Source organism: Silurus aristotelis (assembly GCF_946808225.1).
Source record: "Silurus aristotelis genome assembly, chromosome: 21".
In the NCBI taxonomy this organism is placed as follows: domain Eukaryota; kingdom Metazoa; phylum Chordata; class Actinopteri; order Siluriformes; family Siluridae; genus Silurus; species Silurus aristotelis.
In genome coordinates this window covers 19,362,453-19,374,948 of record NC_139594.1, presented here as the reverse complement: position 1 = coordinate 19,374,948, position 12,496 = coordinate 19,362,453, and the positions used below count along the sequence as shown (strand labels likewise).

The window sequence follows — 12,496 nt, the reverse complement described above, 5'->3', positions numbered from 1 at the left end:
CCTCCGTTCAGTAACGCCCCTTGTTTGACGTCACACATTACGTCTTCACGGACCGCGAGAGGGATTCTCTCCGTTGTTGCCAGCTCCGCGCTTTTCACACACACTCAGCGACACACAAAGGCACACGCACACGCACACACACACAATTCACACACATTTCTACTCTACACAGTGGTACACAGTACACAGTACTGTAACGTTCCTCCAGAACCCTGGTGCTACACTAAACAACATAGAGCTACAACACAACACAAAGCTACACAAGTGCATCGAGTGCAAACCATGCAGACGAAAAACAGTACAGACAGACAGTACAGAAAGACAGTACAGACAGACAGTACAAACAGACAGTGCAAACAGTACAGACAGACAGTCAGACAGTACAGATAGACAGTACAGACAGACAGACAGTACAGTACAGACAGTGCAGACAGTACAGACAGACAGTACAGACAGACAGTACAAACAGACAGTGCAAACAGTACAGACAGACAGTGCAGACAGTACAGATAGACAGTACAGACAGACAGACAGTACAGTACAGACAGTGCAGACAGTACAGAAAGACAGTACAGACAGACAGTACAAACAGACAGTGCAAACAGTACAGACAGACAGTGCAGACAGTACAGATAGACAGTACAGTACAGACAGTGCAGACAGTACAGACAGTGCAGACAGACAGACAGTACAGACAATACAGACAGTACAGACAGACTGTACAGACAGACAGACAGACTGTGCAGACAGTACACCCAGACAGACAGTGCAGACAGACAGATTGTACAGACAATACAGACAGACAGTGCAGACAGTACAGACAGACAGTACAGACAGTGCAGACAGACAGACAGTACAGACAGTGCAGACAGACAGTACAGACAGTACAGACACACAGAACAGGCAGTGCAGACAGTGCAGACAAACAGACAGTACAGATAGACAGTACAGACAGTACAGACAGACAGTACAGACATTGCAGACAGTACAGACAGACAGTACAGTACAGACAACACAAATTGTCAACACAGGACAATACAAATAAGACAACAAAGTGCCGACCAGTAAACCTACTGTCTATTTCTTCTTCTTCTTCTTCTTCTTTCGGATTCTCCCATTATACTCTGAATATACAGTACAGTGCAAAGAGGACTATAAAGACTATAACTGTGAGTATCTGTAAACAAACACAATGCAGTGCAAAAACAGCAGCAGCAGCAGTCAAGAGGTGCAAAAAACAGCATGTAAACGGTGTAATATGGTTAAGTATAAATAATAATAAATTATTTTTTATTTAATGCTGTTGGCGTTGCGGATGCACCGTGTGGTATAAATGTCCATGATGGAGGGAAGAGAGACTCTGATGATCTTCTCAGCTGTCCTCACTATCCCCTCTGTAGGGTCTTGCTTTCTTGCTAGAGCTTTCCTTAGCCTTCTCAGGAAGTAGAGACACTGCTGGGCTTTTTTGGTGGTGGAGATGGTGTTGAGTGACCAGGTGAGGTTATCCACCAAGTGAACACCAAGGAATTTGGGATCCATCAATGATCACTGGAGAATGGCTAAAAGGATGGAAATGGCAGTGCTGATATTTTAAGAAGAAGGAGGACCACAGGGTGACGCATAAGAGTGGAGGAAGGTGCACACAGGTGGACTATGTTCTATGTAGGAGATGCAACCTGAAGGAGATTGGAGACTGTAAGGTGTTGGCAGGGGACAGTGTAGCTAAACAGCATTGGATGGTGGTCTGTAGGATGGTTTTGGAGGTAAAGAAGAGGAGAAGGAGAGTGAGGACTGAAAGAAGAATAAGATGGTGGAAACTGAAGGAGGAAGACTGTAGTGTGAGGTTCACGGAAGAGGTCAGACAGGGGCTTGGTGGTGGTGAGGAGGATCAGGATGATTGGGTAACTACTGCAGGAGTGATGAGGGAGACAGCTAGAAAGGTCCTTGGTGTGACTTCTGAAAATAAAAAGGAAGACAAAGAGATGTGGTGGTGGAATGAGGAAGTGCAGTAGAGCATAAGGAGAAAGAGGTGAAACAGAATTGGGATCGACAGAGTGATGAGAAAAGTAGGCAGGAGTACAAGGATATGCGGCAGCAGGTAAAGAGGGATGTGGCAAAAGCCAAGGAAAAGGCATATGAGGAACTGTATGAGAAGTTGGACACTAAGGAAGGAGAAAAGGATTTGTACCAATTAGCCAGGCAGAGGGATCGAGCTGGGAGGGATGTGCTGCATGTTAGAGCAATAAAGGATGGAGATGGAAATGTGCTGACTAGTGAAAATAGTGTGTTGAGAAGATGGAGGGAGTATTTTTAGCAGCTAAAGAACGAGGAATATGAGAGAGAAGGTTGAATGGTGTGGAGATGATGAAGTAGGAAGTGGATAGGATTAGTAAGGAGGAAGTGAGAGCAGCGATTAAGAGGATGAAGAGTGGAAAGTCGGTTGGACCAGATGACATACCGGTAGAAGCATGGAGATGTTTAAAAGAGTTGGCACAGAATTTTGGCTGGTGAGTAGATGCCTGAGAAATGGAGAAGGAGTGTACTGGTACCGATTGTTAAAAACAAGGGCGATGTGCAGTAACTACAGGGGAATAAAGTTGATCAGGCACACAATGAAGTTGTGGGAAAAAGTAGTGGAAGCCAGGCTGAGAGAAGAGTTGACCATTTGTGAGCAGCAGTATGGTTTCATGCCGAGGAAGAGCACCCCAAATGCTTTATTCGCTTTGAGAATGTTGATGGAGAAGTATAGAGAAGGTCAGAAGGAGTTGCATTGTGTTTGTGGCTTTAAAGAAAGCGTACGACAGGGTGCCGAGAGAGAAGTTGTGGTATTGTATGAGGAAGTCAGGTGTGTCAGAGAAGTATTTGAGGGTGGTGCAGAACATTGTGTATGAGGACAGTGTGACAGCAGTGAAGTGTGCAGTAGGAACAACAGACTGGTTTCAAGGTGGAGGTTGGACTGCATCAAGGATCGGCTCTGAGCCCTTTCTTTTTGCAGTGATGATGGACAGATTTACGGACGAGGTCAGACAGGAGTCTCCATGTACTATGTTGTTTGCAGATGATATTTTGATTTGTGGTGAGAGTAGTAAGCAGGTTGAAAAGAGCTTGGAGCAATGGAGGTACGCGCTGGAGAGAAGGGGAATTAAAGTCAGTAGGAGTAAGACAGAGTACATATGTGTGAAAGAGAGGGAGGGCAGTGGAGTGGTGTGGTTGCAGGGAGAAGAGGTGGAGAAGGTGAAGGAGTTCAGGTACCTGGGGTCAACAGTGCAAAGTAATGGAGAGTGTGTTGGAGAAGTGAAGAAAAGAGTGCAGGCAGGGTGGAGTGGGTGGAGAAGAGTGATAGCAGGAGTGATTTGTGATAGAAGAGTATCTGTGAGAGTGAAAGGGAAAGTTTATAGAACTGTGGTGAGACCTGAGATGTTGTATGGTTAAGAGACAGTGGGGTTGAGTAAAAGACAGGAGGTGGATCTGGTGGTAGCAGAGCTGAAGATGTTGAGGTTTTCGTTGGGAGTGACGACGATGGACAGGATTAGAAATTAGTTAATTAGAGGGACAGCGCATGTAGGACGTTTTGGAGACAATGTGAGGGAGGAAATATTGATATGGTTTGGACATGTGCAGAGGAGGGACATGGGGTATATAAGTAAGAGAATGCTGAGGATCGAGCAACCAGGAAGGAGGAAAAGAGGAAGACCAAGGAGGAGAAGGTCTATGGATGTGGTGAGAGAAGACATGCAGGTAGTTAATTTGAAAGAGGCAGATGTAGAGACAGGGGGTATGGAGACGGATGATCCACTGTGGCGACCCCTAATAGGAGAAGCCAAAAGAAGAAGTTTCATTTGTTTCTCTATAGGGAAAGAATTCAAACTAGATATATTTTATCAAGACAAAAACACTTGCAATATGAACAACCACTTCAAAACGTTATAGCTAAAATGTACTGTTAAATATATGATATACATATAAAAATTTTTTTTTTTAGATTGGTAGATTAGGTAAATTGCTGAATTAGATCCTCTGAAGGTTAAAACAGGTATGTCAGTGTGGGAGAATGTGCCTTGTGAGGGACTGGTGTCTTATTCAGGGAGTATTTCTGTCTTGCACAGAGTGTTTTCAAGACAGGCTGCAGATCCACTGTGACCCACAAAAAGATAAAACACTTTCTGGAGATGAATAAACAAGTATTCGCCCGCTATGTTCTACCCCATCCATAGCTCCAGCTCTGACTACATGTCATGAAGAATATGAAATGTTCTCTGCCCAGATGTGAGACATGATAATAGCAGGAGCTAATTGTATTGAGTGTATCAGGCTCAATAGGGATTTTTTTTTTAACTGCACACACAGCGGCCATTTGATTAGACACAGCTACCAAATGCGAGACCATTGTTCGTTTTGAAACAGAATTTGTGTTAGTCACCTACTTATCATTATTAGTGATTTTATTACCAGAGAAAATCATGGAATGATAATAATATTTTACTATTGTTATTGTTATTATTATTAACAATTAAAGCACTTTGATCGTAAAAAGGGTTTTAAATGTGCTCTATATATAATTTTGACTCGACACGTTAATGAATTCTTAGCTTCTCAGAGGTTTTACTTGAGTCTGTTTATGGTAAGAAAAACACTCTGCTGTAGGTTTCAACATACTGTACAATCTTTTATTTATTCCCCTGAGTCCCATGCAACCTCTAAAAACCCTCTTTGTGCCTTAAAAGTACATTTATATTGTGTATCCTTTTATTCACCATCTTCAGCAAGCACTTGATTAGTATTTTGCCCGAAGACTTAGTGGATCGGGGGGTCCTATTCTGGGAACACTGGGCATGAGGTAAGAATACATGCTGGATAAGTCACCAGACCTTCAAAGAGCTATATGATGTGTTTACTTGATTAAATGAGGAAGCATGTTTGCCTCACAACTAGGGCCTTAAGGGCTCTAAACCTGCTTCTCGCCTTGTGTCTTACAGGGATTCCTGGGGAATTTTTGATTTCCCCCCCCCCCCCCCATTCCACTGACATTTCCAAATTGTGAGTGTGCACTGATGACACCTTGTGCCCTGAGTGCACTGAGATAGACCCCAGGTGCCCCAAAACCAAGTGTAGAATAATTTGGATAGATTGATGGATGTTGGTGTTGGTGTGTGTAATAAATGACCTGCAGTTATATGATTTTGATAAAAATGGCACTTAATTTGCAATGACAGACATGTTGATTTGTAAGTTAGGATTTTACAGGAATAGTAATAGAGTCTAGCGCTTTTTTGGTGCTATTATTCTTTATCTCGTTCTTTTCACACAGATCTGGCAACCCTGATTCTGTCTTCTCTTCACATTTCCAGATGGACTAGAGGATCGAGGATGTGACTGGGGAAGAAGACAGTACACATCAGAGCATAATGATGAGACTAATAACTAAAACGAACTTGTGAACTGGTGTGAACATTTGCTTCTTGTTTTGTGTTGCATATTTCATGAGTGCCGGAAAATTGTTGTCTTGTGCACGACAGTTCGTCGCTTAGCAACTGGAGTGTGTCGGTGTGGTAGATAAACATAGACAGATAGAGGGCCTCTATTTTAGGACTCGGAGAAGTCAGATTATAAAATACAGAATTCATGAGTATGTGAGGGTCAGCAGGAGTTTCTTTTCTGTCTACAGCAGTTCTGTTTTAAAGGTTGGACACTTTATCAGACCTGAGGTGCATGACGAAGAGTGTCCCAGCAGCATTTACTAAATACATTGATCAGGTATAACATTATGACATTATAACATTATTAGCGGTGAAGTGGCATCTGTTAGTGAATGGATTTATTTATTAGGCAGCAGTTGAACATTTTGTCCTCAAAGTTAATGTTTGAAGCAGGAAAAATGAGTGAGCGTAAGGATTTGAGTGATTTTAACAAATTGTGACGTCTAGACGTCTGGGTCAGAGCATTTCCAAAACTGCAGCTCTTGTGGGATGTTCCTGGTCTGCAGTGGTCAGTATCTATCAAAAGTGCTCCAAAGAAGGAACAGTGATGAACCGGTGACAGGGTCGTGGGCGGCCGAGGCTCACTGAAGCACGTGGGGAGCAAAAGAGCTCCTGTAGCTCAAATTACTGAAGAAGTTCATGCTGTTAATGATCGACAGATCACGACTGTTTTAGCAGCAAAAAAGAACCAACACAATATTAGGCAGGTGGTCATAAGGTTATGGCTGATCTGTGTGTACATACATATATTAAAATCCCATTCCAGCTTTAGTCTCCACTCCACTGTTATAATGACCTCCATTCTTCTGGGAAGATGTTCCAAAGTCAGGTAGTGATGTAGGTGAAACGGTTAGGAGGCCTGGGGAAGAACCACATATAGGTGGGAAAGTCAGGTGCCTTCTGTAGCTCCAATGTTGATTACCGTATTTTTTGGACTATAAGCCGCTACTTTTCCCCATGTTTTGAACCCCACGGCTTAAACAACGAAGCGACATAAAATAAGACCAATGAAATTTCCGAACGGAAAAACCGCACCTCACCTGTGTTCTGAGCTGCACGGCATCGGGAGAAAAAACTTTTTTTTTTAAACGCACGACGATGCCAAAAGATAAACTCCCGAGAGAAATAGTTGTGAAAGGAAGGAGGAAGACAGTGAACAAGGACTTTCTTGGTAGGCTACTGTTTAGATACAAGCAGTTGTAACGCGTTGAGTCTGGGTGAAGGGAGAGCTCACTAACTCCAGTTACAAAAGAAATCATATAAACACAGACAGGTTTCCAAAACTCATGCTTTTTTATTTTTCTTTAAATTTAGAAATGAGCATCAGAAAATAATAAGGACATATTCCTCGATCTTGCACACATGCAATAGCGGATAGTAATAGCGGAAAAATGCGGCGACAGGCTATTCCCAAAATGCCACTCTGCTCTTAAAGGAGCCACAACATATTTCACCCGTTACACCGTGTAACAGACACTTCGTCTTTCGTTTAAGCCTGTGTAAAGTTCATTAGTTTCAGTGTAGACTTACAGACAGGTGCGGCTTCTTTATGTTTCAAATAAAAATGCGGCTTATATATGGGTGCGTTTTATAGTCCGGAAATTACGGTAATTGTAAATCCGTTGCATATTCAAAGGTTTATGCAAATTACCTTTTCATGGCTTCTTGCATTCATGCATCTTCTTCAGTCATAACGCATTAAACTCAGAGCTCCAAAGGTCTCGGCTCAATCATGAGCTCTGCTGAGTTTCACGTATGCTCCTGTGCAGGTTTCCTTTGGGTTCTCTGGTTTATTTCCTATGCATTAAAATACACTCTAAATATGGCTCCTGTGATGATTCATGAGAAAGGATTTGTATCTTCTGTAAATTTCTAACATGAAGGCAATTGCAGTAAATGTAAACTTTATATTTAGACATTTACAGCGTTTTAAAGTTTTTCATAAACTGTTTGATAATCAGGCACATATCAGGCTCATATTTTCTCTGCAAGTTGTCATGTCATTTGTCACGTTATCAGTGTGACAGTTTGATTGACAGTAACGATTCACCCTACATGCAGAAGCAGTACAGGCATGAGGAGCTTCAATCTTAGTAGCAATGTCCGTCCCCCTCCTCTGCCAATTTCTCTTCTGTCATGATGACAGTCCCATTCACTGGTTTGACCTCTTGGAAAGCTCAGGCCCAGAGGCGAGCTCCCTAATTAGAGCATTGGGGCATGTGTTTCTCGCTCTCCTCTGCAGCTATGTGAAACTGAACCGTGTGCTGTTGTAAACACTTCTTCCAGCTTCTGATAATAAATAGCACCGGCCACGCTGATTGACGAACGTCTGTTCCTGCAGTCTTTTTTCCACAACCGCATACTGCCAGATTTGCCTGCATCGTCCAAGAGTTCATAAGAATTGGCTGTGTGAATCCGTATTGTGTGTAATGATATGAATCGTTATTGATTTGCTCACAAACCTGGTTTGGCTGCCTACGGGCTCTGTGGGCTGGTGCCTCGACGGGGCCGCTGTGGTGATTATTGCACGCTCCAAAAGACGAATAATTTTGCTGCATAAGAGCATTGTGGTGAACTTATTTGTGGTGATCTTATTTTCAGAGCAAAACCAGGCATCTGCTTTAACTACAAAAGCATTATTGCTGACTTGACATTGTAAGAAGATTTGTGGCTTTTTCGTCTTTTGTGCAATGATGAAAGAGGATTTTTCTATTAGGATTTTTCATCCCACAGCTACAAATAAAGAAATACCACAAATATATATTACACATATATAATCATTTCAGTCATTAAGATGAACTGAAATCATTGTGTATGGTATAGAACACACACAAGCACAAGAGGGAAGGATTTTCAGTTTATCTGATTTGTACAAAATAACTGTTCTCTGTAATAACATGATTATACTGGAATCTCACAGTAACTTCAGTTACTCAAACTAAAGTGATAAAACTAAATAGATACACTATATGGCCAAAACATTGTGGACACCTGAAACATAAGTTTGTTATGTCCCTATTTGCTGTTATAATAATGTCCACTCTTCTGCGATGATGTTCCACTAGATTTTGAAGTCTTCATTCAGACACTAGATCTTCCACTCCAGCACATGTAAAGCAGATCTCTACAGAGCTGGAGCTTTGTGCACATGGGTATTGTCATGAAGAAACAGGTTTGGGTCTCCTAGTTCAAGTTAAGGGATAGTTTTATGCTACCAAATCCAAAGACGTCCTTTACAATTGTGTGTCTCCAACTTTGTGATAAATGATTCAGGAAAACACACATATGGCTGGAAAAGTCAGGAGCCCACTGAAACTCACACCGCTATGCATTTAGCTCTCATGTAAAAGCTCTGTTTTCATTCAGCACCTCATAAAAAGGCAGTAAACACGTTTTAAACACTTAAACCATAACAGACACAGTAAATACATTAAAGACGTATATTTGTTAACAAAAAAAAAAGGAAAAAAAAAAAAAGGAAGCAACACAACCTCAGATCTGTTACAGAAGATGAATGAACGTCGTCAAGGCCAGAAGCTGTTGGGAAAAAACGTCTGCTGCAGTCATGCAGATGCTATGAAGGGTGATGCATTGTGTCTACAAAACGATGCGTCAGCGATTCTGAAAGCTGTTAAAATAAACCAATACCACATTTAACCTTTTTGAGTGTGCAAAGCTGTGATGTCATGTGCATATTCACCTCTATTTGCGTCCCACCGCTCGGGCCATGTGTTGACCGGGACCAGGTCTGTTTTGAGGTCTGGTGTGCAGGAATGACGTGGACTGGACTATGTGCTGATGAGAAACAACGTCTTTTTCTCTCCCCCGCAGTCCTGCGAAAAACTTCACGGATTAAATTAAGGAATAATAAACAGGGTTCGAGTTACATTAAGGTGCAGAACTGTATTATAATCTCAGAATTAGAAAGCAGGAAAGTGGAAGATGGAGCACATAAAGGAATTACAGCGAGGCCTGTGCTATTTTACATGTGTATTTCTTAATGCTTTACAGGGAAGTGTAATCAAACATGTTATTTTAGCTCCTTTTTACGACGTGACTCATGTGCCCGTGACAGAAAAAAAATATTTAAAAATACATTTAAGAGAAGCATAAAAAAAAAAGAAGCTTAAAGAAGAAACAATAACAACATTATGAGGAGCTTGTACACGACTCCCCCTCCAATCTTTACACAGCCTTCCTGTCTCCACTCAATGCTGTCTTTGACTGCAGCATGGTGACGGAATCCCCAGTCTGTTTCCTGTTGTGTAAAGCTGCTGCCAGGAGACCGTGGCGGTCATCCAAGAGGGAGGGGATCCTGGGACAGGACGGCTCCCATAGGCTTCGTCAGTAAACAGTGGGCTCAGCACGCAGCTCAACGATGGGACCTAGACACTAAATAAGAACCAAAACACAATGAACAGAGAAGCAGTTTGGGGGGAAAAGTGGTGAGAGCGAGTACTGAAGGCTACATTTCACCCAAAAGACAGCGTTAATAACAGTGTTTGTGACTGGTTATGTAATCATCTGTAACACCATCTCAATCCGAAGCATTCATTCCAAGCCGAAGTGTAACCAGAGCAGGATGTTTACACTGTCGAGTGGCAGAGTGACTTCCTGCAGATTCATGCATCCAATAAAAAGCAGCTGAAGGAATCCATCAAAGAAGTGTGCTGGCTTTCAATCCAGTATTAATTCATGTCCATGTCATTAATGACCACAAATACAAAATTGAAAAAAAATAACCTACAATTTAGAAAAATATAATATAAGAGTCAACATCTTAATGTGCATAAATAATGATACGGAGTCACCTGGCTGGGGAGATATCAGGCTAAAACATGTTGCAGTATTTTATTAAAAGCGATTTCAGTGAACACCAGAGAAATAAAGTGACAAACATGTAGAATGTGAACTAAAACCCAAGTGGTGTGTGCAGTTATAGGAAAAGAATCAGCATCTCAAAGTGTGTCTTTTACACCATGGCAACATTATATATTAATGTAATAGTTTTTATATTTCTAGTTACATTTAATATTGGGCAGTGACCCAAGACAAGCTACACTTTCCCAGCCATATGTGTTTTTTCCCCAAACTGTTACCACTAAGTGGGAGTCACACAGTTGTACAGAACGTCTGTGGATGTGTTAGCATGAAATTCTTTTTGTTAGCATGAATTTTTCCTCCTTCAGTATAAGAAAATGAAGTCACTGAATAAATCCAGTATAGTGCTGTTTTTCTGAAGAACAGGAATCTTGCACAAAAAAAAAATCTTGTCGCTGTAGTAGTTTCTGTTATTATGTTACATTATAGTAGCTATAAATAAATCATTCCCTCATCAACCTCAAGTTAAGAAGACAAAAAAAAATACTCTTACAAAGTGGTGAAACAAGACCCTTGTATGAATGTCAAATGAATTACATAAAATCTCAACTATTATAGATTTTTGTAATCAAATACTAACACATTTCCTCTCTGCATGCTGTTAGTCACAAATCCCAGTAAATTAAATATTAAGATAAAGATGATAATTAAAACATTTCTTGATTTGTCATGAAACTGGAATCTGTTATTTAGAAAAAAAAAAAAAATATATATATATATATCATTTCGAGATTTTGATAAAGATTTGGTATAATTAGCATTATAGCAAATAGCACTTCTACTATTTTTCAATTCAGTTTTGAGGTAAAAAAAAAAAAGACCGTTCTGTTTAAAACCTTAATTCTATAATCTAAACAACCGAACACGGGACAAAACCAAATTGGACTTCCTAATAAATATAAAAGTCATTAAGAGCACACGTGTAATTACTCACAGATGCTCTACCACGTGACAGCGAGGCTCAGCAGTCATCTCTCCCGCATTACTAATTCAGGTGCAACTTCCTTCAAATTAGCTGCAGGTTGAAATGATCAGTTCACTTCAAAATAAAGAGATAAAAAAAAGATGCACATGTGGATCATCTCGTTCTGATGTTAACCTAAAGTAAACTCTGGCCCTTTATTCTACATACAAAAGAGGAGAAAATAAACTAGTTGTAGTGCTATCGTTTATCACACGTCTGTTTGAAGCTCTGAATTTTAGAATCTTAGCATTTCAGTTAAACCAGACCTGTAGGTTTCTGCTACGCTCAACTAATGACAGATGATAAATAAAGGCTTCAACATTTACTGCTCTGCATCAGCCATTTTACTCTGCATGTGTTTCTCATGATTAGGGCTCATAGTTTCCCCTCCAGGTAGGACCACCATCATCATTAAAAGACCTGTAGATTCTTATTGGGGCAAATGTGAATATACATTCTTAAATAATAAATATAAAAATATGAAAAAGAAGAATAAAAGAAGAGGAGAACTGTGTGGAAGTCTGGGGAAAAGATATCGGCAGTCACTACTGAATAAAAAGACAATAAAGTTAAAAATGACTATTTTGGTTTTAGTCTCCCACAATTAGTCTTTCGTCTCTTCCTGTGAAGATTCTGGTGTTTCATGAGTCTGCAAACAAAGTTTTAACTTTACAGTGTGATTTCTTCATTGTCTAAGCAAAAAAGAGCAAAAAGAAACAAATCTCAGTTCAAGGAAGTTGGTCATTTTCAGAACTAGTAAAAAAATAAACAGTCAATATTGACGTTGTACTTCTGGATGGATGCTGCAGCTGAGGATGGTTCAGTGTGGACAGCTAGAAGACACATTACTCTGGGTGTTTCCACTATGAACCCATCAGGTCATTATATGGACATATGATTGGAACAGCTGACTCTTTCAGCCACACGACTTTACCCCAAACCTTAGCACACAATAGGAGGCCCAACAATGTCCCTGCACACAAAGCAGCTCCATTAAGATATGCTTTTTTTGGGGGTTGGAGTGGAAGATCTCCTGCTATAGAGCTTCAACCCTATTGAACACATTTGAGATGAATGTGAACAATGACTGCACCCCAGGAACCTCCTTCACCACACCTACATCACTACCTGACTTTACTAACAACCATTTGACTGAATGAATCTCCACAAGCAC

General features: G+C 40.8%; 1 long non-coding RNA gene across 1 annotated transcript; it reads right to left on the bottom strand.

Moving 5' to 3' along the window:
* Nucleotides 1-7,008: 7,008 nt before the first annotated feature.
* On the bottom strand, nucleotides 7,009-11,065 carry LOC310716560. Its single transcript, XR_014530616.1, has 4 exons — nucleotides 9,178-11,065; nucleotides 8,969-9,105; nucleotides 7,940-8,210; nucleotides 7,009-7,852 (listed from the first exon to the last, which is right to left on the bottom strand). It is a non-coding gene; the product is annotated as an uncharacterized lncRNA (long non-coding RNA).
* Nucleotides 11,066-12,496: the final 1,431 nt, after the last annotated feature.